The sequence below is a fragment of the Heptranchias perlo genome, chromosome 21, assembly GCF_035084215.1.
Source record: "Heptranchias perlo isolate sHepPer1 chromosome 21, sHepPer1.hap1, whole genome shotgun sequence".
NCBI classification, from domain to species: Eukaryota; Metazoa; Chordata; class Chondrichthyes; order Hexanchiformes; family Hexanchidae; genus Heptranchias; species Heptranchias perlo.
In genome coordinates, this window is record NC_090345.1 from 27,751,478 (window position 1) to 27,772,663 (window position 21,186).

At 41.3% G+C, this 21,186-nt stretch overlaps 1 protein-coding gene and 1 long non-coding RNA gene across 3 annotated transcripts in view; one reads left to right on the top strand and one right to left on the bottom strand.

Annotated features, from left to right (window-relative positions):
- The window catches only part of ptprea (protein tyrosine phosphatase receptor type Ea), a 228,849-nt gene that overhangs the window by 87,099 nt on the left and 120,564 nt on the right, over window positions 1-21,186 (top strand). The window contains exon 3 of the mRNA XM_068002366.1: window positions 719-1,035. The gene's annotated coding sequence lies outside the window, so the exon portion shown is untranslated. The remainder of the gene's footprint in view (window positions 1-718; window positions 1,036-21,186) is intronic.
- Window positions 1-21,186, bottom strand: part of LOC137340091 (uncharacterized) — a 214,605-nt gene that overhangs the window by 40,254 nt on the left and 153,165 nt on the right. The gene's annotated exons all lie outside the window — the stretch shown is intronic.

Here is a 21,186-nt window from a genome sequence, read left to right on the forward strand (position 1 = left end):
AAGCATAGTGGAAGGGCCATTTATTTCGCGGCCAAACACTTATTGCCCTGTTTCCGTAGAAGGTGCTGTCGATGCCATTCTCCCGGGGTCCTTAGAGTAGATAGACTGGACCGCTGCCTGAAGCCAATCTTGCCTAATAATCTTATGCTAATTGGGAGTTCTACGACATCAATACGACCCAGATGCTATTTTAAGAATGAACCATGCGGAGCTCGCGCCCTGCACGCTCTGCCCAGTATCAGCTTGCAGCTGGGCCGAAGAGGAGTCCCTCCCCCGGGATCCACCCTGGGCCGCTGCCGCTCCTCCTCTCTTTCGATCAGAGACCACCCCCACGGACCTGCCTTCTTGCAGCCCGGAGGCCGGTTGGACTGCTCGATATTGCATGGCCTGTAGCTGGTGGGCTGCCAAGGGGCGCTCGATTTGGGCTTATAGCCCACCGGCCCGTGCGAATGAGACCTGGCCCTCAAAATGGACCAGGCCTCCTGCCGGGACTATCAGGCTGCTATCTGGTGCGTTCCGCCAGCCATCACACGAAGTCTGCTCGGAGCGAAAATCGACCTCTATGTTTCAGCAAATGGCTTTGATTACACTGGTAAATTCACAGTGCAGAGTGCAAAAAGCAAATAGTTGTGGCTAACATTGACCTATTTCATTGGATTGATTTTTTGCCCTAAATTTATTCTGATTTACTTAATTCTCACTGATTTTTATCTTTCAGGTGGAATTCAGGATCAATTAAATGGTTCCACTAATTTCAGAATCATTAGCTGCTTTGGAGTAATTAACAAAACACTGGCTCTCCAGGATTGAACTTGGCCTGACAGTGAGAAGTACTGCTGATGCTACATTCTTCATAATGAAGATGCTAACAGGAATACCTGTTTTAGCTGAACTTCCGTCTTCTCTCACAAGGGATTGCTGAGAATGCAAAACGTGCCTGTGTAGTGGAAAAAAGATCTGAAAAGAAGATTCCTTAACTATGAATTTAAAAGAAGCCTTTGTTTGAGTCTTATGATCTGCAACCCTCAGCAACTTGTAAGTAATTTTAATTAATGCCTCAATTCTTGTCTGCTTTGGGATGTTTAGCGATCGTTTAATTGCAATACTCTTGTTTGGTGGAAATGTGTAATGCATTGGAAATATCACATGCAGTACACAATACTGAATGTTATTGAAAATGATGCTCTGTTTTGCATACATATGCATAACTGTATAATGCAACAGAAAAGAGGTTCTTTCAGAATTATATTTCTTAGAGATACCTTGTGAATTTTAGAAAACTGAAAGCTTAACACAATCTGGATTTAGATGGTTAAATGGAATGTGCAGCAAAACTTAAATCATCCCTTATTCAAATGAAAATGGGAAGACAGAATCTGTTACTTTTACGAGATAACGGTCTAAATGGTGAATTCAAGTGAAGATAATATGTTCATTCATCCTGTTGACTTGACTCATGTAAATTTAGAAGTCAAGGCTCTTTTATTCAGGTCTCTGCCTTTCATTTAAAATACGTAGGAGATGTTTGAAGGGATCTGCTCTGCTCAACACAGATGCAGCAAAGGATGTGTTATTGAGTTGTGAAATCGAAATGCTAGGTGAATAACTAATCATGCTTCCTGTATTCACTGTATAAATCTTTTTATCCTCCCCTTTCTTCAAGGTGTGTTGCTGATAAGGTGCCAAGATTCAGCGGGGGTGAAATTTGACTTGGGCAGTAGCGCAAAACAGGCGCTCCTTTTACTCCTCAATGGAAAAAGAAAGTCAGGCGGAGTGAAAAACGGGCGGCCAATTCACTAGCACCCATTTTGCACTACTGCCCAAGTCAAATTTCACCCCTAACAGCTTTACTGTTTTGTTTAAGATTACCAAGTACAGTAATTTTGTTATTTTTGGATTCAATGCAGGCATCCTTCATTAGTACGAGGGCTAGCTTTCTTAAGTTTTTGTAGCAAGCACAATATAAGATGCAATTTTCCCTGTAGTAGAGCATCTATTTTAGTGACTTGCTGATCCAGAGCTAAAACTGATGTTGGAAAAATACAACAGAGGAGAATACTTATTGTGCATTGCTGTTCCATTGTCACTTGTAGTTCACAAGATTATAAGATAAATACAGTTAAGGGAGGCTGTTCTTAGTTATAGTCATTAAGAAAGATGCATTCTATTCCTCCCTACCACCACATCGCCTAACTGTATTTTGAATTTAATTTTTTTGCCTGCACTACCTTATCTGGAAGACCATTCCAAGACTATGAAGAAATTCTTACTGGCGTCTATCCTAAATGACCCTGTCACCAGTTTTAGCCTATGCTGCTTTGTTGTCATATCTTGACTTACCTGGAAGCATTGCTTGAGCTTGCCTTGTCTATACCACTTGATGTGTTTCCGTTCAAGACTGAAGAGCCCCAGCTTCTCCAGTCTTTCCTCATAACTCAATCTGTTGATGCCTCGTGGCTTTTCTATGTACTGCTTCCGTTAGTTTAAAAAAACATTAAGCCGCACTCCCCCCCCCCCCCCCCCCGCACCGAGAAGAACTCAAACTCTTGACTGTTGTCATGATATGCCAAAGACATAAATTCTCCATTAGTGTAAACAAGTAAAATTGTTTAAATGCATAAAGCTTTTTTAAAAAAATTGTGAAGAAGTAAGTCCAGTTCTCTACTAGTCTTATCTTTGTTTCATTACTGTTTCATTCAGTATGAGACAAAATTCCTCGTTGAAGTGCAAACTCCCAGCTCCCACCCTTTACATAGCTGTAACACAGGTACTGTTGTATTATTAAGGGTGGCAGAGAGTGCTGTTGAATTGTTCTGTTTTCTGTTTGCATCAATAATCAGGAAAAATTCCTTTAATCCACTACAAACAGCTTTAACATTTGTACATCAGGTAGAAATGTGGGGCCAAGGAGAGGAGATTGGCCTTAAAATTATGTTGTGGTTTATAAGCATTTGAGAGAGTGCCTTTAACACAGTAAATTCCCTATGCACTTCACAGAGTAAAAACGGATAGAGGACAGTAATGAGAGAATTAGGAGAGATGACTAAAAGCATGATCAAATGGATTGGTTTTGAGGAGGCTTTGAAGATGGAGAGAGAGGTAGCAAGGCAGCCGGTTCATTTAAACAATCTGTTAATGCTTCCGCTAAAAATACTAGAGATAAATTCCAGACAAACTCGAGAAGTGTTCATACCCTGGTATCCCATGGCATAATTTCAGAAGTATTACATGTGACACAAGTTGGGGAATTGTACAGTAAATAAACTACAAAAATGCTTGTTCTTCTGAAATTTAAGGAAAAGCAAGTGCAAAGAAAGTTCCCTGTAGAATTCCTATATAGCTGGCAGTGAGGCACCTCACCCAGCACCAGCAAATATTGGAAAGTCCTAATTAACTCCAAGGCTGACTAATCTCGAACAGCGCTCCAGTGTACATTGGCAATGAGTGAGGTTCCCCATCACTCGAAAAATAGTGTCTTCAGTTTTATTTGTAACTAGGAATGATCAGAATGGACTGGACCATAGTTTCTATGCTCTTTCGATGTTAGGTTTTATCAATGACAGGCAAGAACATTTTGCTTTTATGCATTTATACCACAATTTTGAAAAAAAAATGGCAGAAACTTATCGGAACATCCCAAACCTAGAAAGTTGAGATTTTTAAAAACAATTTATCAATACCAAATAAAATAATAGAGAAAATTCATTTTTCTCTTCAGTAGACTTTAAGGGGTATATTTTCTGATTGGCAGAGTTCACTTATTAATACTTAATATGTTTGTACTACTTTCCCCTGCAATATTTTTAGATGGGCATTTACCCATTTAAAATAAATTGGATTGCACCTGCTTAAAAGGTGTACAGAAGAAATTAGTATCAGCATGTACATGAATGTCACCAAACAGAAAATATATCTTTTTAATTTCCACACTTGCACACATCAGGGAGCCATGCACTATCTGTATATTGGGAGGTAAATTTAAAAGCTCAAGCCATTGAATTATAGTGGCAAATACAGCCTTTGAATAGTCAGCAAAGCTGTGGAATACCCTTTAAGGGAAATACTGTGGACATGATTTATTTGAAGTGTTTTCTTTTGGGATTTAGAATTTAATGCTTTGTTGATCTTTGTAGAATTTAAAGACTAGCAATATTCTAACCAGAAATATTTACTTATTTTATAAGTAGAAAGCAATTGGAACAATGGTTCTCAAACTGGTGTCCGCGGGTCCCTGGGGGTCTGAAGTGTTTTGAGGGGGTACGAAATAATGTGAAATATGAATTTTTGTCAGTGCATTTGTGATTTGTCAGATTGTTATTCTGCGCGTAGCCCACTTGATCCTGGAAGGAACCAGACTACGACCATGTAAACACAACTGTTCATTTATCACAACAAAGAATTAGTCCAGGATGTCAGTTCACCAGTTTCAGCTCAATCACTCTTTCAGCTCAATCAGGTTTTTGACAACAATAGTAACCAATAATAACATGCGTCATTCCTTAAAATGTGCAAGTGGTGACGAACAAGTAAAGAAATCATTTGTTGGGAAGGGGTCGCTGCTACCAGAAAAGATCAGGCAGCAAGAACATTACCCGCACTGCAGGTTTACCTGTTGACGCTCTCTTATGGATGTTTTCAGATAAGGTGCGTGTGGTTCCCCTACCCAGGAAAGTTTGGAAACCACTTAATTAGAGTATCTATGATGGAAACTATATAAAACACTATACCTACTGATTTTATAGTATTTGTTTTAGCTGATGCAACCAAATCTATTGTTTTTTTGCTCTGTTCAGTCATTTTATACTGTGAAGTGGTGCCCTGGTAATAAGCTAAATAATTCACTGTAATGTACATCTCCTTGCAGTATCTTTGTAGTGGCTGCATCACATATTTGGTGTTAGCCAGCCTTGAACATCTTTGCTTTTCCCCCCTATTATAAGATGACTCTCTATTTGTAAACACAGTGCACATAGTTAGGTCATCATGCCTTCTCATTTGTGTTTTCTGAGATCATGTTCATTTAAATTAATGGAGTGAAAAGCTAGTCCTGCAGTAGAATGACTGCCCACTGTATCATGAACTTTTCTGTGGGATAATGGTAGCCTTATGTTCTGAACTAGGGGCTGTATTTTTCACTCTGCGTTACTTGGAACAAAAACAGTAGAATTGAGGAAACAACAGTGCAAGACTGATTAGAAAGAACTTTTATTTTATTTTCACTGTTATTATAGTCTTACTGTCATGCTAAAATGTGTTAACAAAAATTTGCCAGAAGAGTTCCTTGAAAGGATTGTTAAAGCTTTGTTGAATGTCCATCGTGAAAAACCTCACTGAGTTGGTTCCAATTCACCAAGACACAAGACTTTAATTCCAGTTCTTTGAGTTCAAGTTGAACCCAGATCTCAGGGTGTTCCACCAACGTATATGAAGCACTTCTTTGAATTAGAAGTTTTCAAATTTTGAGTGTTTGGGGCACCCCTTATTTGATGCTCCTGGGGACTCCATCCTAACTTCTGAAAGACAATGTTAACTACCAGAAGGAAAACAGGGCTATCAGTGCAGGAAAACATTGTTCTTAGTTTCTAACAGAATTAATACATTAATAAGCCACAAGTACAGAAAGAATATGGAATATGAAATTCTCAAGTCACTGGCAATGCAGAAGTGGTATCTTGGGCCCCAGACACTTGATCTCATGGACCCATAGAGTCTGTGGACCTCAGTTTGAAGAACTAAATAATACAAACTATCGTTACAATTTATATTAGTAGATAGATTTTAATCAAATAGATCTTTTCTCAAAGGCCCAGTGAATTTAGCCAATCTTAGATGGTGTAAAACATCTGTACTAATATCGCAGTTATTCCAACATTCATTTTAACAGTGTTTGCTTCTCTAAATGCCATGTTTTAAAAGAAAAATGTAACAATTGCACCAACATATGAACTAGTGTACAATTTTTTCTTGTATTAATAGAAAGGATTTGTATTGTTCCTTTATTGGCTGCTGTTCACTTGAAGAGCATCACTTCGCCGTGAGATTCCTAAGTCTGCCTGTTTGTTATCTTCTTTGACTTTGAGGGTTTAATTCTATTGGGATAGAGAAATAAGCCTAATAGCCTAAAATTAACCGCTAATTACTTTTTACATGGCAGCAGAAAAAGACAAGGGTCTGATTCATAGACCTTCAAGTACTTTCCTTGCATGAAACAGAAGGTTTATAAGTACATATAATTCACAGATTGCTACACAATTGCGTTTCTAGTCGACTGGAAAGATAGAAAACTCTGTAACAGCATTTTCCAGCATCTTTTAGTAGACTAATTTTCTTCTCCAAGACCCCTTCTCTCTAAGTTGGCCAATTGCTCTTCTATGTATCAATAACATATGTTTTAGAGTTCTGTGAAGTTCATTGTTTACCATGACATTGCTGAATGTCAGTGGCAGTTTTACAGTTTTTCTCATTGTCACGTTCAGAATTTTTCTGTGCATGCTTCTCTTGTTACTAGACTTAGATGATCATGCTCCTTTAAGAGACTGTAAACAAATTTTAAAATGAATGTGTGTTATTAAGTACTGATCTGTAGTTGTGCTGAATAATTCATGGTGATATTTATATATTAATGAAAGCAGATGTGTGTAAGTGTTATATGTGTATATTGTCCTGGCTCCACAGTACTTCTGCCGGCCGCGATTGGCCCCCTTTCTGTTCTCTCCTCGCCTCCCGGGGCTTCCCTGAGGCCGCTCCAGTGGGGCAAGTGGCTCAAAATTGAATCCTCCTGAAAGCCAAGCTGCCAGTGGAGACACGACAGCCGCCGGCAGTTTGCCCAGTGTCGTTAAATGAGGCCTGAGGCCAATTTTGGGCCGGCCTCGGGCTTCTCGGTTTGGGTGCACGCTGCCGACACATTGCTGAGTTTGGGCCCTAAAACGGGCCCAGATGAATTTTTACTTTGTTGGAGTTCTCAAACCAGCCCTAAACACAAGTGAATAATCTATTAGTTCATTTCACTGATATTGCAACATTTTTTACTTGTCTACTTTTTCACTAACATTACTAAAGGCAGGAATGTCAGCCCCTGTGTAGCTGTGTGGCCCGCTTGTGCCCAAATAAAGTAGCAAAGTTAAGTGCCCTACCCTTGGCATTATTCAGTGCTGATGTCTGTTATTCTCACATCCACTCAATATTCTCCTTCTCTAGGATTAAATAAAAAACACTGGCATTCAGTGTGAAATGTTTGCTGGTTTGAAAAGGCAGATGTGCTGCCAGTTGCAATCTCCATATGGCTAATGTGTCACTTTCTCAGTATGTTTTTAACCATGTGAAAATGGGTTTTCGCATCTGCCTTGATAATTTACAATGAATGTGGGTGTAGTGCCATTGCAATCAATGCAAATCAAAGCATTGATGTGAGACAAAACTAATTTTGCAGACTGCTGCGTTAAAAGCTAATGAGCAGCATTTAATTAATTGTGTTCTCTCTCGATATCTCTGGTGTCCGAGAAAAGAAAGGTATAACCAGACACGTACAAGTGAGGAATACTGGTCAGGATTTAAATAACTATGTTTCGTTTAACTCATCACTACGTACAAAAATTATAACTTATTTTATTAATTTCTGTGTTACATTAAAAAAATAGGCCCAGAATTTGCTGAAAAAAATAACAGCATGTGAATGAGGCATGCCGTTATGAATGTGCAAATCGGCCAGCAAATTGTAGCGAGGAAGAAATACCCTGTCAATTATGAATCGCCGCAAGTTGCTGGCCGATTTTGCGTTGCTCTGCAGTTAGTTTCATGAAAATGGCATCTCACCCTTAACCTCACTGTGATTTTCATGAAGTTGTTGCATTTGCGCGTTAATTGCCCATTAAACTCGCCACAGAAAGTTAAGTCTAGACATTAATAGCGTAAATACCCTTTTTAACGATGTGATAATTGTTAATTACTGCCAATCAACCTCTTCAGGTAGTGATTTGTTGGAGATTTTAAAAATGTCACATTTTAAAATGTAAACAATTTTACAACACCAAGTTATAGTCCAGCAATTTTATTTTAAATTCACAAGCTTTCGGAGGCTACCTCCTTCCTCAGGTGGACTATAACTTGGTGTTGTAAAATTGTTTACATTTTAAAATGTTGTTTTTACTTTTCCTTTCTGTTTATTTTTTCTATCTCTCATAATCCAATCTTTCTTTCCCTCTCTTTATTTCTCTTTCTGTACCTGATTTGACATTGAATTCACCCACTCTAATTCACCCTCCCTCTCAGTCCTTCCTCAGTTTATTTCTCAATCCTTATATCACATTGGTTAAGGAGGTACACTGTTTGTCGCGTTGTTAACCAAGGTCTCAGATGCCCAGTTCCCCTTGCTGCCTCGTTATCAGCTCGCACTTCCTGCAACTTGATGAGCAAAAAAATTTTGAGCTGATGGGTGCGGGAACAAGTCTAACTAATGAGACACCCCACTGCAGCAAATTCTGGGCCATATTCTTTCACTTTGTCATGAAGTCTGCTGTGTGATTCTTTCCTAGTTATTGTGCCTCTATATAGGCAACTATGCAATCATACATATTTTTATACTGATTTGTCATGTAGTAATGAAATATGAATGCTCCATCATGCAACTTCTACCATACATGGTAAGTTGGAATATTTATACAAGTTTTAACATAGTTGGTTCACCAGCTACTCATGAGAGAAATTGGTAAATTTAATTGATTGAGTTCCAGCAAAGATCCCTTAGAAGCAAATTTTAAATTCCAACCTTCATTTCATTGTTTAAATGCTCAGTCACATTCTGTCATATCAAGCAGAAGAACAGAGGCCTTTCCAGTATTAGACAACCATTTAAAGTGGAATTCAAACAAAGTTTTTTTTTAATGCTGAACATAAGTAGAACTGTCGTCTTAATCTCTAACTGCTTTGTAGTGAGCACAGACTTTCGGTGAGAAAGATGTCTATTTAAACCTGTTATAAAGAGCATTTTAATAGATTATAGGTGCTGTTCGACTTCAGTTACTCAGTACCATGTGCATCTGTGCAAGTCCAAAGAACACACATCCTGCTGCTCCGTCTGGTCTTTCTAGTATTTCTGACTATCATGCTGTCTGTTGAATAACAGCAAGAGCCCATTACATATTCATGGCATCCAGTTACATAGTTTTCTTCCATGTGGTGCTGTGGCAGACTATTGTACAATTACAGATTAGCACGTTGGAAGCAGCCCCTTGCTGATAAAAAGATCTACAAGTCTCATTCTATGGTAGTTGAAGCCTATGTTCCAATTGCTTTATCCTGTGAATTACAAATGCGGGTGTCCCTATCCAGTCTTAAAGACCAGGGAATGATGTAAACAAGCAGTGGGTCCCTATCCAGGTCCAGCCCATGCACAGAATATGGGAACTCCAGGAGGAAAATCATTTTGGCAAGAAGAATTTACTTTTTCAGATTGGGTTAGGCCCAACACTCAAGTTAGCATGAGAATGGTTCTCAAGTTGGTCCACCTTTTTGAGCAACTAGCATTTGCTTCCATTCTTTTCTGTTTCCAAAATAGGAATAGAGTCTTCAAAAGCTCGCGGTGTTTTCCTCCTCTTTACTATCATTCAGTTTATCAGATGTCCAGGCTGCCTTTTTCACCATGGATGTCAGCAATTGAAGTAGTTTTGCCATGACCCCTTTATTAGCGGCCACCTTGGGCCCAATATTAGGAAGGAGGCGGGTTGGCAGCGGGGGGTCGACTGGACGGGTGGGTAACACGCCCAGTGAAATTGGTGGGTTTCCCACGCGATCGTAAGTAAATTGAAGCCATTTACCTGTGCTTCTGGGTTTCGCGCTGGAAAGCTGCGCAGCGGGCGGACTGCGCACCCGCATCATAGCTGTCAGCTGGAGCAGTCCTATTTAAAGGGGCAGTCCTCCACTGACTGATGCTGCAGAAAATAGACAAAATTACACCATGGAGCAGCCCAGGGGGAAGGCTGCTCCCAGGTTTAATGATGCCTCACTCCGGGTCTTACTGGATGGGGTGAGGAGGAGGAGGAGGAGGGAGATCTTCCACCCGGCGGATGGGAGGAAGCAGCCTGCCTCTGCCACCATGAAGGCCTGGCTCGAGGTGGCAGAGGAGGTCACCAGCACCGCCAACATATCACGCACCTGCATACAGTGCAGGAGGCACTTCAATGACTGAACCAGGTCAGCCGAAGCAAGTACTCTTACTCATTCCCCTACACTCCGTCTGCCACATCACTGCCCCCACCCCACATCTCCTTCTGCATTGCCAACACTATTCTATCACATCACTCCTCACATCCACTGAACCCTCATCCTCATCTTACCTGCTCTTCCTCACCTCCCCAGTACTCATCTCACCACTACCACTCAATCCAATCCTCACACAATCTCATGGCTCTATCTCATACTCACTCCCTCATGCATCTCTTTCATGGTCAGCCTCACCCCACCTGCCACTACCTGTGCTGCAGTCACAGGGCATGCATCACGTATGTGTAGTAGGAAGCGTAAGGCAAACGTGTCGTGAGCATGAAGGGGATGCACAAGGGTGTTTGAGGGAGGGTTTGTCATGGTTTTTACTTATATTTGATTTCTGATCAACTCACATTACACTTATATTGTCACCACTACTGCCACGTCTTGGCCATTCTTGACTGGCTTGTGCAATAAGATCCTTTCATGAGGTTCTCCATGAACACCCTTGATGTCACCCATTGGGTCACCCTACAGTGGGTGTATGTGCAGTTACACGACTACTTTGTGCAGGTACCTGTTGTGCAGCACTGTGTTGTGTAGCTCCACATGGCGGAGGTGGACGGCGTGCCTGGTGAAGTGGGTGATGTTGCTCGTCCTCCAATGGAGTGAAGAATGCAGCTATGGACCCCACCCCCTCCTGACTGTGTGAGTGTGAGGGGGTCCGCAAAGTAGGTAAATGTGATTGGACAGTAGAGTTTAGGGTATGATGTAATAATTTTGAGTGTGGAGACAACGGTGTGGCAGGCAAAACTTTGTCTGAGGTGACAGAGTGCCCTGCTGCAATGAATGAGGTATTCCCCCCAACTGTCAAGGAATCCTCTGCATCTCCCAATGGCTGCTGACTGAAACACGTCTGCAACAACAGGGAGTGTTTCCCACAGCATGGGAAACATGCTGAGGAGAGTCCAAAATCACATCCCTGCTAAAATCTCTTCCCAATGAGGTCTGTCAACGACCTCAAGTACATCCCTAACTATCTAAACTGTCATCCTGCTGGCTTTAATTGCCGGTGGGAGTCCCGCATGCGGGGGCTGCGCGCACACCGATTCGCGTCATTGGGGAACCCGGAAGTGGGCGGGTTGGAGCCGGGCTCTGGACCCGCTCCGGGATTCCCCAATTTTCGGAACACCCCCGCCATGAACGCACCTGCTCGGCCATCCTAAAATTGACCCCCTTGTGTTGATGTTGTACTATCTCTGCTTGTGATGTTTTTATTTTTATTGTACTTTCTCAGAGCACTCCTGTTTTCCTACTCCCACACTCGCTTTGTAGACATTGCGAGAAGGTAAAGATTTAAATAAGGTCGATAGGTCTCCATAGCCCTTGAGAGAAGGCAATAACACAGGATTGAAGTGTATCAATCAAATTGGTCCATCACTTTGCTCAGCATCATGTAATTGTCTCCTTCACTTATTGTGCAAACATTACTAGAAGCTAAACACTTAAACAAGGCTGATGGATCGCTGCAGTCTTGGAAAAAAGCAATATAACAGACTTGAAGAATATCAATCAACCTGCTCCACCACATGTTGCGACTCTCTACTGTTTTAAGCTGGGGGTTACCTGGCTTGGAAATCTTAGTAAGAAAATTACAAACATGAACCTTTAACCATTTTTTATTTAATATAATAAAAATAACAAAGTGGCAATATCAATCAGTGCTGTGCAACTATATCTTTAGATGAAAATGCAGAACTGAATTTCACTATTAGACTCCAGCTATAGGAAGGTGCCAATCTGGCTGAAAGTTCTTTCACTCTAAGGACATTATTCTTCTTCTTCATCAGGCTCTTATGATTTGTTCTCTGTCTGAGATCATTAAGTTATATTACTTTGATTATGGTGAGGGCCAAAAGCTCTTAACCAGTACTGTGAAGTAAGCCATACTTATCCTATATCGGTAAAAATCTCATACTGTCATGGGCTGGTCTGTTCTTTCATTTGCCTATGCTGCGGCAATTATTCTGCTCAATTTTTAACTTTATCTCTTGACTTATTAACTGGGAAAACCTAAACTTTTACTTTCTAATTTGGGGCCATTATCATACTCCTTCTGAAACCCAGTGCTAAATGGTTTTAGCTCTGCAGATATTTTACTCCACTGCATATTTGTGGTAGTGTGGAATTTTAATATTTTATCGAGAGGAAAGTTAGGGTAGGTTAGCTTTCTTTAATGTTCACATGAAGCACCATCAACAGTGACTCTGTTTGTGCCGTGGACTTTAGCTCATCGATTCTCATAACATCACCAATTGTATATTCCACCAGAATTCGGGGTGGAGGCATAAGCCTGATTGTATTTTCCTCCACCTTGATGAGTAGGTTTCAACTTGGTTAATCTTGAGTTGTTCCCTCCATTCTACGGGCAAAGTGCTAAATGTGCCGCCCTTTGCAAACAACACTTCAGTTACCTGATTGATGCATTGGTGTGTGGACAACTGAATGATCTGTCCATAGAAGTTCAATGCGGTGGTGACTTTGACTGCAACAGGCAGGGCTGTCCCTGTGTAGAATATAATCTGAAAGTTGAACTCCACTAACTACGCCTCCTGCTGAATCATAGATGACAACGACAGGTCTCTTGACATGCCCACATAGTTGTGTCTGGGTCGTAATTCCTGGGCTGCCTGCAGGTGGGTACCAGATGCCTGTTGTGCCAATGCGCCAGCCTTTCCTCTCTCCACAGGAATTACACTTCCTCTTCCAAATCCCACACAGCCATTGGCAGGCGCAGTGGAAGGCCCCTGCTGGGCACTGTGCTTGCAGCTGTGGAGCACAGCTGGTGGTAACAAAAATGCCAAAGAAGTGGTGAATTAATTTTAATAAAGCAGCAAGCAGCAGAAAAAAATATAAATGTACTAGCTCTAATCCATCAAGTTTTGTTTATCAAGTCCAAAGCAGCAGTCAAAATGCAAAGCTCTCAAAAATGGCATCATAGCTTTAAGCAGTCAAGTACTGGAGAGAACAGTTTGCAGAACTCCTGGCACCCAGTGAATTAAGAGCTACACTGCAGAATGGCTTAGGGAATTTATCGTGAGACTAATTTATATTCATCTAAATAATTTTGTGGGTCTATCTAGGCCTGTATGAGCATATAGCACTGTCTCAAAAACTTGGCCTCCCACAAAATCAGTTCAGCGTTGTATGTGCTGAAGCCTACCTGTGGGCCTTGGGAACGGCTGACGGTTGACTACTTTCTAAGTGCAACATCAGGGAATTGACCCTTCAGTGTCCTGCTGCTAAAAACATCTATTGGAGTTTGGGAAATAAATTCTGCATGAGGCATCTCAAAAATCAATCACATATGATATGTCATTGTGCAGCATCAGTAGCTAAGATGCAACATTAAAAGAATTCAATGTACTTTTAGCCATACAGAACATTCAACACTCCTAATCCTAGAGAACACCACTATTACATTTTGTACAGTGGATGTCCTTGGATAACTGCAGGCATCTGGGATGAAAAAATGTGCCAATGAACAATCTGTCAGGTGTGTACATCTGCATTAAACTGTATTTTTTGCATGCAAACATCTGTTATGAATACGATAGTGTAAAGTTCTCCACGTTCATCTCGGGGATACAAGCTCGGTCTTCATTCAGTATTGTTACAAAAATAATGTTAACCACAACAGTTCTGATGGGAGGAGGGGTGGTCTGCATCCTTTTGGTTTCCCTTACTGGAGTGACATACCCACTATGCGTTTCCACCATTTTACGCTTTGTTTTTTTTTATTCGTTCATGGGATGTGGGCGTCGCTGGCAAGGCCAGCATTTATTGCCCATCCCTAATTGCCCTTGAGAAGGTGGTGGTGAGCCGCCTTCTTGAACCACAGCAGTCCGTGTGGTGAAGGTTCTCCCACAGTGCTGTTAGGAAGGGAGTTCCAGGATTTTGACCCAGGGACGATGAAGGAACGGCGATATATTTCCAAGTCGGGATTTGCAGGCTTTCACTGTGTTTTTCTAATTTCCTCACCTGTTGCCTTGAATGAGCCTATCACTGGCTTAGCTAATTGCAGTTGTTTTGATTTTTCAATATCTTTCCATTGCCTCATATTTCCTGATTTTCTTTTTAGCAGGTTGCAGGTCATTCAACCCATTAACTTCCTCTCCATCATTGGAGTATCGGTTGTTTTTGTTGTTTTTTTGTGTCCTCTCCCCTTTTTTTCCGATTCCATTAAAATGCTTATTTATCCTTAATTTTTCTGTTCTGAAGAAGGATTCCACCCAAAACATTAACTTTTATCTCTTATCGATGCTGAATGACCTACTGTCTATTATTAGCATTTTTTTTTTACTTCTGATTGCTAAGATTTTGAGGAATTTACCTTTTTAAAAAAATATATTTGTAGTTCCATATGTCCCTAGACTTATCTGAAGCTAGACTATATCTCTCACAAATACTTGACATTGAATAATAAACAGTGACCAATCTGCATATCTATGCATCATTTTCTATTACTATTGTTGATTATCAAGATAATCACTCAAAGGCAAAAGTTATTTTACTATATTCTAAAACAAATTTCAAGAGGTCCACTCCATTGGTGCAAGTGTGGTAGAGCGGAACCCTCACCTGACCTAGCCCCAAGCCAGAGACCCTGTCCCTAATCCTGGAGACCAGGTCATTTGTATGGTTGGGGTGAACACGTTGTATTAGCAAGGGCACATCAGTAATGCCTGCGTTGAACTGCAGGCCAGAGTATTGACAGCAGAGAGGCAAAGTTGTTCTTCATCTCCTCAGCTCCCAGTTGTGTTCCGCTAACATCTATGGAAGGTGTAGAAGGCGGAATTCCCGATGTAGCCTGGGAACATTGGCTCCCGATCCAGCAAAACGCCTCAATTTTAGAATGCTCATCCTTGTTTAAAATCCCTCCATGGCTTCGCCCCCTCCCTTTCTCTGTAACCTGCGCCAGCCCTATAACCCTCCGAGATCTCTGCATTCCTCCAATTCTTGCCTCTTGCGCATCCCCGATTTTCATTGCTCCATCACTGGTGTCAGTGCCTTCAGCTGCCTAGGCCCTAAGCTCTGGAATTCCCTCCCTAAACCTCTCCGCCACTCTACCTCTCTCTCCTCCTTTAAGATGCTCCTTAAAACCTATGATGTGGAGATGCCGGTGATGGCCTGGGGTGGACAAATGTAAGGAGTCGCACAACACCAGGTTATAGTCCAACAGCTTTATTTGAAATCACAAGCTTTCGGAGCTTTGCTCCTTCGTCAGGTAGAACCTACTTCAGTATCTCCTTATGTGGCTTGGTGTCAAATTTTGTTTGATAACGCTCCTGTGAAGCGCCTTGGGACTTTTTATTATTTCAAAGGCGCTATATAAATGCAAGTTGTTGTTTTTGAAGTAGAGCTCTACAGACACCGGTTGTCCTCTGCTACTCCTCCCAAGTAGTAGTTATTTATGTGTGACACCTTGAAGATGTCAGCAGGCTAATTGACGGCTGAAATGCCTGCTGAAACTGCTGAAAGATAGTCTGCCGAATCTTTTCCTAGTTGCACAGCTGAGATCAGGTTTTTAAAGTTTTAAAGTTTGCAGACATTCAAAGCCTGTGAGCTCAACCATTCCCTGTTTTGACACTCATGCAGGTAACTTATGCCTTTTTCCTACAAGCTCAATTTAAGTCAAATGCAATTTTGGTGTAAGTGGTGGAATTTCTGAGACAGCAGCTTTGGCCCTCATCACCCTGTCATTTGCACATATACATTGTTCTGGGGGAAGTTGCATCTTCTGCCAGTAGCCAATTCTACTGGAATTAAGCACAGATGTAAACTCTGGTGTATCTGACTTATGCCCCAGATTCTGGTCGCCTACACTAGAATCATACCACTTTTGCACCAATAGGAATCAGAATTGGGCCCTTTATACTAACGGATAAACATTTGCAAGGCGCAATATAAAGCCTTTTAAAAATGTTTTTACTACTGCTATAACAAAACTAAACCGTGTTTATGAATTGATATATTTTTTATTATAAACAAAGTACATTTTTAAAAATGCTTAGTTCTCCCCCCATTTCTTCTTTTCTCCACTGATCTAAAAGCGAAGTGTCCTTAAGGACTAGATATCTCAAAATGTTGATCTGGATGTTATTTTTTTTAGTGAAGTCTTAAAACGGCTTGACTGGATTTATTTATAGAACAATATGATGCATTTGGCATGTTCCTCAACTATCCAGGGATATATAAAGGCAACCTTGTATGGTTACATATGCTCTGTGACATTACTTCTTTGAAAAAAGTATTAGAGTTTAAGAGGGTTTTTAATAAAAGTCCATCCCAAGTGAACAGTAAAATGTAAAGGGATTGACATTTCTTCAAGCTTTAAATCCTTTTTTAAGTTAGATTTAATTACATTTTTATCTCCTTCCCCTTAGGGGAGTGGTGGTCCTGTCAATCACCAAATAAAAACAGCTTTATAAACCTGCTCAAAATTTTTTTTAACAACTTGCACTTATTTAGTACCTTTAACTTAGTGGAATGCCCCAGTGTGTTTCACAGAGTGGGGGTTGCACCTGAGTGCGAGTAAGGAGAGGAGTTAGGGGAGGTGGTTGAAAGTGTGGTCAAAGAGGTAGATTTTGAGGGGGCTTTTGTGGGGAGAGGTGGCAAAACATAGAAGCTTTAGGGAACATTCCAAATTTTGGGGGTCAGATTTTGAAGGCTGTGCCACCAATAGTGGAGTGAAGGGAGCGAGGGCTATATAGTCGACAGGAGTCAGAAGACTGGAGGGAGTGAGTTGGGGGAGGTTGCAGAAGAAAGGTAGAGTGACGAGATCCTTACAAATGTGGGGTCTGCCATAGATACCTTCTTGGGTCAGTGGTGTCAGTTGTTCCCGTAAGTGAATACCATGTTCTTTATGTCCTGGAGTTGACTCACTCTGCCCAATAGCTACTTATACAATAGGTTAACCCTGGAGATGTAACAATTCTTTCTCCCTTGATGTATGATTCGTACCATCAGTTTGCACATGTTCCCTTGTGTGCTTCTCCAATCTTGTGATAGGTGAAACCAGTGAACACTCTGGTAAGACGAGGTCAGTGACAATCATGGAGCAGGTTTATTTCTCACAATACACATGACTGAACAATATTGGGAATTCCAGACTTCTTTTAAAACTTCTACCACCCTTCCCGTAACAACACAAAATAGAAACATGCTAAGCTATCCTGAATAGTGAATGCAATATTCACTTTGTTTAACTTCTTTCAGGTCAGCTTCTAGCTGGGAAAACCAGCCTGCTGTACCTTGATCCCAGCTGAGGCCTTCTCACAGCCTGCATTAGACCTGACTGCCCCTAAATGTGGGTTTTCTCTCCTTTTGTTCATTTTGACTCCAGGAATCAAAATCTCACTAGACTACCCTGGCAACTACCTCTGCGGAGCTCAAATTAATCCAATTATCTCAACCAGAATATGTGTGAATGATCACTGAAATGCCCAAATGGAATTTTGAGGGCCGATTTAAGCACCCCAGTGGGAACGTGGCCTAGCAAGCCGCTGGCCCGTGCAGCAGCAGCTGTGGGGAGGCCCAGCCCATTTTAACAGCCGGGCCTCATTACCATCTTCTAGGATGGACTCCTGCCCAAGCCAGAGGGCATTCGAGGCGGCTGTGTCTTTAGGAGAGGAGCTGGGGAAGAGAGAAAATTGGTCGATAAAGGATGATAAGTGAAACATTCCCTCAATGATAGTTCCTTTTGTTTACTTTGCTAATATAAAAACAGCATCAACTAATTTTGTATCTTAAAAAAAAATAAGATGTGAAATAGTTCAAAATGAATCGTTTGCCTCTACCACCTTCTCTATTTTTGTGTTGTCAGCAAATTGGGCCATCCTATCCAAATCATCTACATAGATTAGAAACAATAGGTGCCCAAACACTCACCCTTGTGGGATTTCACTCAACACAACTCCCTTTCCCCAGTGTGACATTATGCCCCTGAATTTCCTCAATGTCCACTGCACCGTTGTTGTGCCGAAAAGTCACGCTATTCACCAGCAGAAGGAGTTGCGTACGGGTTTCCTGGGTAAGTTAATTTACCTATGAAGTGGTGTAAGTTCTGGAGTAGTTACATTCTAAAAGTGCAGTGAGTAGCTTTGGCCCAGGAAACTTCAGTGCAGAAGCAGCGCATCCTCTGTAAAGATTTCAATCTTCATTAGAGCACTTGGGGACAGCAAGAGGAGGCTACAGAGGTTCTTTTCACCACCCTTTTGAATTTTATCCACTCGGGGCATCTCCCACCCTCATCTGAAGTGCCTCCTGCCAGAGTCATAAGCAGCCACATGCCAGCTGTGCCAACAGGGCACCATAACACTACAGCACCTTGCCAAATTGCTGTGAATTTTTCACCAGATCTGCAAGCCCTCCTGGAAGAGATGGATGACCGGAGGGACAGACATCAAGCCATCTAGGAGTGTCAACCTTCACAAAGAAGATGGCACAGATGAGCAATTGCAGCCTTGGACAATCATGTCCTTTGAACAGAGAGGTTCTCCAAGGGGTCCTCGAAGAACCTGTCCTGCCTATAGATACGCTGTGGAGGGTGGTACCTGGTGGGCTACTGTTCTCTGCCATGCTGCCTTATTCACCTCGTCTCCACAAGCTGTTGTTCCTCTTCCTCCTCCATAAGGGTCTCATAAAGAGGTACACCCATGATGAATGCCATACATTTACCAGAGTCATGCGGTAAGACTGTAGTATTGTAGTGAGGAGGGGGGGGAGGGAGGTTAAAGTGTAAGTCTCAGTGAGAAAAATTCACAAAAAACAGGTTGGAAAAAACAAAATTTGGGGACTCTTCAAAGCTCTCAACCTCTTCCCTTCTGCCTGAATCGGTGACTGAGGGAGCAGGGAAGCAGCTGCACCTGTTTCATGTGAGTCTAACTTTCCCAGAGTGGAGTAGTGGCATAAAAGCAGGAAATTCCTGGCAAGGCACTAATAGGTTCGTGGCACTCCTATGCAAATGAGCCTCATGGAGGTTGGGTGGGCGGATTGTCAAAACTGCCAAAAAGATCAAGGAAACTCGTGACTAGTGCACTAACGGCACATTCATGTCATAATGTGTTAAATGCAGGTTTCCTCAATCTTTTTTAGCACATTAACAGTGTAATAATTGCATAAATGCTGAAGAAATTCAGAGCCTATACCTCATGAGAACTCTCTGTTTCTTACATATCTATTCCTATGCTCCACCCTGCATTACTGTGGGGTTTTCTTTAATTAAAAGTCTTGTATGAAATGTTGTCAATCTGAACTATAAATAAACTGTATCATAATGAGTGCCACCATCTAGTTTATCTGTAATATCTGCAGGGGCACAATCCCAGACATTATTCAGGCATCAGAGAACTCCGCCACTGACGCTCGCAAAGTTCATGCATGAGAGAGTTTTCGGCAGAGTCTACCTGTGGTGCCCACCCCATCTCCTGCCAATGGCCTCAGAAACTCCAAAGAAAGTTTGCTGGACTGGCGGGAGAGGGCTGCTGCGCTGACCATCCTGTCAATCAGGCCGACCTGTCGGGCAGGAAATGTACACAGAAAAAAATGTCCTTATGTCAAAATCGTGTGGACGTCCGAGAAACATGTACTTCCTTCCCCCGCCCCCCGCCTTTCCCTGCTCCCCGATAAAATCATGCCCTTAGTGTCAAGTACTTATTGATTCTCTCTGGTGATACTTTAAGTTCTGCTTCTCAGTAAGATTAGACTCTTACACCTCTTTCCATCCAGCTGTTTTCCATGGATCATTTATTACCTGTTCTTCTACCACATACCACATCATCCTCGGAGGTTGCATAAGCCTAGATGGGCTTAGCACTTGAGATAGGGCTGCGATAATGAAAACATGAGACTATATCATGCAAATAACTACTGCACACCTCTAAATAGATTTTTAAAAAACTATACACACCAATCATGTGGTTTCAGTTGGTTTTGAAATGAATAAGACATTGTCACAAGAACATGAAAGACTGGTTAATTAAATAGTTCAATGGATTATGTAACTAACAGAGATATCAAGTTGCCCAAAAATTGTAAAAAGATAATGAATAGATGTCTCTAAATCTGACTCATAAAATCAGGAAAACTAATATAATTTATAAACTAAAAGAGCTACTTCACTGATCTAACTCATGTTGGAATTACTTCAGCCATTATAATCAAAAATGTATATGGTTGCAATTTTTTAAATATTTGAATATATTTAATCAATTATGAAGATAAATAAAATTTAAAAAGCTGCATGTTTATCGGAATGTCTGTGTATTATTGGATCACATAACCCTGACCCTTCTTCAAGGGCTTAACCTGTAACTTTTCCTCTAAACATTACGATAAAAAAGCTGTGCGATCTCTCTTTGATCCATTTATCCTATGGCTTGTAGAAGTGAACGTCTGGTGCATGACAAGTCATATAAAGCTGGCAGGAGTGCATTGCAGCAATACCTCGAATCATTGCAGGAACCTAACATTCACAGCTTGTCAAAGCTCCACCTGAGCCCTTTCACACAAGCTAATGTGCCTCATTTTATTTGTTTGCCTGGAGTCCTTGGACTTAGTATTGATGTCATTAACCATGGTTATAGACTATAATCATTGTCACCTGAAAGCAACTGACTAATAAAAGTACATAATTCATTGAAGATGATTTATGAAAATATGAAAGGCACTCATCAGCCAAATTTCTTGCACAGCACCAAAGTCAATTTCCTGTAAAGACAAGCTTTAACATTAAATGCATGAGTTGTGGTATGGTCCCAGGTAATCGGTAACTCTGAGGGTTTCCTTGGCGGATGTAACAACGTTGTCATACATTGAAAGAATGAAGTATTTCCCTGTTACTTAATTATCATGTTTGCCTTTGAAGGTGTGAGTAGTTCAAACATGCACCCAGGACATTCAATTATTTTTTTGTATCCAGACAAA